Source organism: Choloepus didactylus, chromosome 4 (genome assembly GCF_015220235.1).
Source record: "Choloepus didactylus isolate mChoDid1 chromosome 4, mChoDid1.pri, whole genome shotgun sequence".
In the NCBI taxonomy this organism is placed as follows: domain Eukaryota; kingdom Metazoa; phylum Chordata; class Mammalia; order Pilosa; family Megalonychidae; genus Choloepus; species Choloepus didactylus.
The window spans coordinates 66235618-66240581 of record NC_051310.1 but is presented as its reverse complement, the minus strand read 5'-3'; the positions used below and the strand labels follow the sequence as shown (position 1 = coordinate 66240581).

The 4964-nt window shown below is 39.7% G+C and overlaps 1 pseudogene; it reads right to left on the bottom strand.

The window, feature by feature from the left end:
• Positions 1–3437: 3437 nt before the first annotated feature.
• On the bottom strand, positions 3438–4397 carry LOC119532673 (annotated as a pseudogene).
• Positions 4398–4964: the final 567 nt, after the last annotated feature.

Genomic DNA, 4964 nt, shown 5'->3' with positions numbered 1-4964 from the left:
ATGTTTGTTTGTTTTCTATAATGGCTGTTCTAGTAACTGAGATGGTATCTCATTGTGGTTTTTATTTGTATTTCCCTAATAGCTAGTGAAGTTGAGCATCTTTTCATATGTTTTTGAGACATTTGTGTTTCCTTTTCAGAAAAGTGTCTGTCCATGTCTTTTGCCCATTTTTAAATTCTGTTCTTTTTGTTGTTGAATTGTAGGATTTCTTGTATATTCTTGATATTAAACCTTTATATGTTATGTGGTTTCCAAATATTTTCTCCCCTTGTGTAGGTTTCCTTTTTACTTTCCTGACAAGGCCCTTTGATGCTCAAAACTTCAATTTTGAGGAGATCCCATTTCTGTATTTCTTCTTTTACTGCTCGTGCTTTGGGTGTAAAGTCTAGGAAACCACCTCCTATCACAAGATCTTTAAGATATTTTCCTGCATTTTCTTCAAAACTTTTTATTGTCTTAGCTCTAATATTTAGGTCTTTGATGGATTTTAAGTTAATTTTTATCTAAGATGTGAGATAAGGGTCTTCTTTCCTTCTTCTGGATATGGATATCCTGTTCTCCAAGCACCATTCGTTGAAGAGGCTGCTCTATTCCAGTTGATCTGACTGCCTTATCAAAGGTCAATTGTCAATAGATGAGAGGGTCTGTGTCTGAACACTCAATTCGATTCCATTGGTCAGTGTACATATCTTTATGTCAGTACTGTATTGTTTTGGTCACTGTAGCTTTGTAATATGTTTTAAAATCAGGTAGTGTGAGACCTCCCAATTCATCTTTCTTTCTCAAGACATTTTTAGCTATTCAGGGCACCCTTCCCTTCCAAATAAATTTGGTTAATGGTTTTTCTATTTCAGCAAAGTAAGTTTTTGGGATTTTAATTGCTATTGCATTTAATCTATAAATCATTTTGGTTAGAATAGACATGTTAACTATATTTAATCTTCCAATCCATGAGCATGGTATGTCCTTACATTTATTCAGGTCTTCCTTGATTTCTTTTAGTGTGTGTGTGTGTGTGTGTGTGTTTTTTTCCCAATATACTTGATTCTTTTGGTTGCCATTGTAAATGGAATTTTTTAAAATTGATTTCCCCCTCAGATTGCTCCTTAGTAGTGTATAGAAACACTACTGATTTCTGCACATTGATCTTGTATCCTGCTACTTTGCTGTACTCATTTATCAGTAGCTTTACTGTAGAGTTTTTGGGATTTTCTACATGTCATGTCATTTGCAAACAGTGAAAGTTTTACTTCTTCTTTTCTGATTTTGATGCTTTTTTTTTTCTTTTTCTTGCTTAATTGCTGTAGGTAGAACTTCCAGCACAATGTTGAATAACAATGTTGACAGTGGGCATCACTGTCTTGTTCCTGATCTTAGAGGAAAAGCTTTCTGTTGTTCCCCATTGAATATGATGTTAATTGTGGGTTTTTCATATATTCCCTTTATCATGTTGAGGAAGTTTCCTGCTATTCCTATCCTTTGAAGTGTTCAAGGAAGGACAAAGAAAGGATGCTGAATTTTGTTAAATGCCTTTTCTGCATCAATTGACATGATCATGTGGTTTTTCTTCTTTAATTTATTGATGTGGTGTATTACCTTAATTGATTTTCTTGTGTTGAACCACCATTGAATACCTAGAATAAAACCCATATTGTCATGGTGCATAATTCTTTTAATGTGCTGCTGGATGTGATTTGCAAGTATTTTGTTGAGGATTTTTACATCTATATTCATTAAAAAGAGTGGTCTATAATTTTATTTTCTTGTAGTATCTTTGTCTGGCTTTTGTATTAGGGTGATGTTGGTTTCATAGAATGAGGTAGCTTTCCCTCTTTAAGTTTTTTTAGAAGTTTGAGTAGGATTGGTACTAATTATTTCTTGAATGTTTGGTAGAATTCATATGTGAAGCTATGTGGTCCTGGACTTCTCTTTTTTGGGAGTGTTTTGATGACTGATCCAAACTCTACTTATGTTTGTTTGTTGAGGTCTTCTATTTCTTCTCAATTCAGTGTTGGTTGTTCATGCTTTTCTAGGAAGTTGTCCATTTCATCTAAGTAGTCTAGTTTGTTAGTATATAGTTGTTCATAATATCTTCTCTTTATCTCCTTTATTTCTGTGGGGTCATTCATTATGTCCCCCCTCTGATTTCTGATTTTACTCATTTTCATTTTGTCTCTTTCTTTTCATTTTAAGCATAGCTAGGGGTCCATAGATTTTATTGCTTTTCTCAAGAAACCAACTTCTGGTTTTGTTGATTCTAATTGTTTTCAAATTCTGAATTTCATTTATTTATTCTCTAACGGTGATTTCTTGCCTTCTATTTCCTTTGGGGTTAGTTTGCTGTTCTTTCTCTAGTTCCTCCAGGTGAGAAGTTTAATCCTCAGTGTTTGATCCTTCTGTTTTTTTAAATATAGGTGTTTGGTGGAATAAATTTCCATGTCAGCACTGTCTATGCTGCACCCCATAAGTCTGATACACTGTGTTCTCATTTTCATTTGCCCTGAGATATTTACTGAGTTCTTTTGTAATTTCTTATTTGACCCACTGGTTGTTGAGAAGTTTGTTGTGTAACATCCATATATTTGTGAATTTCCCAGCCTTCCACCTGTTATTGATTTCTGACATTATGGTCTATGAAAATGTTTAGTATGATTTTGAGCTTTTTAAAATTATTGAGATCTGCTTTGTGACCCAACATGTGGTCTATCCTGGAGAGTGATCCATGCGCTCTTGAGAAAAATGTGTATCCTGCTGTTGTCAGGTGCAGTGTTCTGTAGATGTCTGTTAAGTCTAGTTCATTTAGCATGTTATTCAAAATGTCTTTTTACTTACTGATTTTCTGTCTAGATGTTCTATCCATTGATGAGAGTGGTGTATTGAAGTCTCCAACTATTATTGTAGCAGTGTCTATTTCTCCCTTTAGTGTTGTCAGTGTTTGCCTCATGTATTTTGGGGCCCTCTGGCTTGGTGCATAGATATTTATAATTGTTATGTCCTCTTGATGGATTGTCCCTTTTATTAGTATATAGTGTCCTTGTTTATCTCTTTTAATTGTCTTACATTTGAAGTCTAATTTTCTGGTTGTTTGCATGAAAGATTTTTTTCCAACCTTTCACTTTCAATTTTATTTTTTTAAAATAAAAGATGTTCTGATTCTATTTGTTCTGCAGTAGGTTCAAGATTGTAGTACTTTAGTCAAGCCATAAAAGAGAACTATGAGCCCTGAAATGAGAGAAGCAGGAGGCCCCTTGTAGCCTCAGTGTCATTTGTTCCTCCTCCCCCTACCCCCAAACAATTGAGCTGTGCCCTATCTAGGACAGGCATAAACCCCATTGTCCAAGTACGTCATTCCTGACCCAATACAGCCATTCTGGCTTTGGCTTGCAAGCCCAGCTGCCCTTTCAACTCCCCAGGAGCCAGCCTTAGTTCATAGCCCCTTACTCTGGTTGTTGTAAAAGTGTTGGGGGCCCAAGGAGCCCTTGCAGTGCTGCAGACCTGCCTGGTTGGGAGGTACTCAGGCACTGGCTATGGTGCTTTCTGCAGAAGAGAGTCCTGGGGGGGTGGGGGTGGGGTGGGGCTGGCAGCTTCCCTGGCTGCTGGGGTGGCAGCAGAAGAGGGTGGACCTGAGCAGGGCCAGGCTGATGATGAAGGCAAGCACCCACCCGGTGACACCTGGGTAGACAAATTGGAGGATGAGGAAGGTAAGCAGGGCCAGCAGGAACCACATGGCTGGCACTCATCTAGTCCTGCCCATCCTCTCCCACTAAGCCCATTTTCTCTGCTGCTGAGGTGACAGTCTCCACCAGCCCCTGAGGACAGAGCCACACCTCCAGGCTGGGCCAGACCAGCCAAACCATGGCCATCTCCTGGTCATGCGGGCTGCAGATGAGTCCCTGGGGATGGTAGTGACCTTGTGGTACAGGGGACAGGTGATAGACCAGATGCACACACAGCAGGAGCTTCAGGCAGATGACACAGAAGGTGTGATGGAAGCCCAGCAGCTCGGGCAGCTGGGTGCAGGTGTAGGGCTCCTGATGCACCAGGCTCTCCAGGTCATCCTCCAATGAGCCACAGTGACACCCAGCAGGGTCTGCAGCAGCAGCAGTGGTGGTGGTGGTGGTGGCTCTTGTGGGGATGGGCTGGGCTGCTGTGGGGCTGGGTCCTCTGGGGCCTTGACTGGGCATGGTAGCCAGTGGGTCACTGCTGCTCAGGACCTGGGCATCCACAGGGAGTCTCAGCTGGCACTGCTGTAATGGGGATGGAGTCTCTCCCTGTGCAGGATGTCTCCAGCCTCCTTGCCCTCTTGCCTGGTGCCTGGTGACCACAGCCACCTGGTGCTGCCCCCTCCCATGGTTGCTCAGCTTGTTTATTGTCTTACAGCATCCTCCAGTTATCATTTCTGTCCTCAAAACCTGGCTTACCCTGTTTTTGTCTTTCAGTATTAAATGCATACCTTTAAGAAAACATACAGATGGATCCTTTTTTAAAAATCCATTATGTCAATCTATGTCTCTTGATTGGGGAGTTTAATTCATTAACATTTAATGTGATTACTATAAAGGCAGTATTTTCTTCAACCATTGGTTATTTTGAATTTTATATGTCATATCTTACTTTTTTCCTTTCTTTTTAACCTTTTAGTTACCCTTACTGCTAAGTCATTATTTCTATACTTTTCTGGAAATTCTTTCTCCTGACTATTTCTATTTGCCTGTAGTGCTACCTTTAGTATTTCTTGTAGAGCAGGTCTCATTCATAACTCTCAGCATCTGTTTATCTGTAAATATTTTAAAGTCTCCCTTATCTTTGAAGGCCAGTTTTGAAATCAACCAAGAAAATAACCACATTCTTGGTGGGCAGTTTCTCCCATTCAGTATGTTAATATATCACACCACTGCCTTCTCTTCTTCATGGTTTCTGCTGAGATATCCACACTTAGTCTTATTGGGCTTTCCTTGTATGTG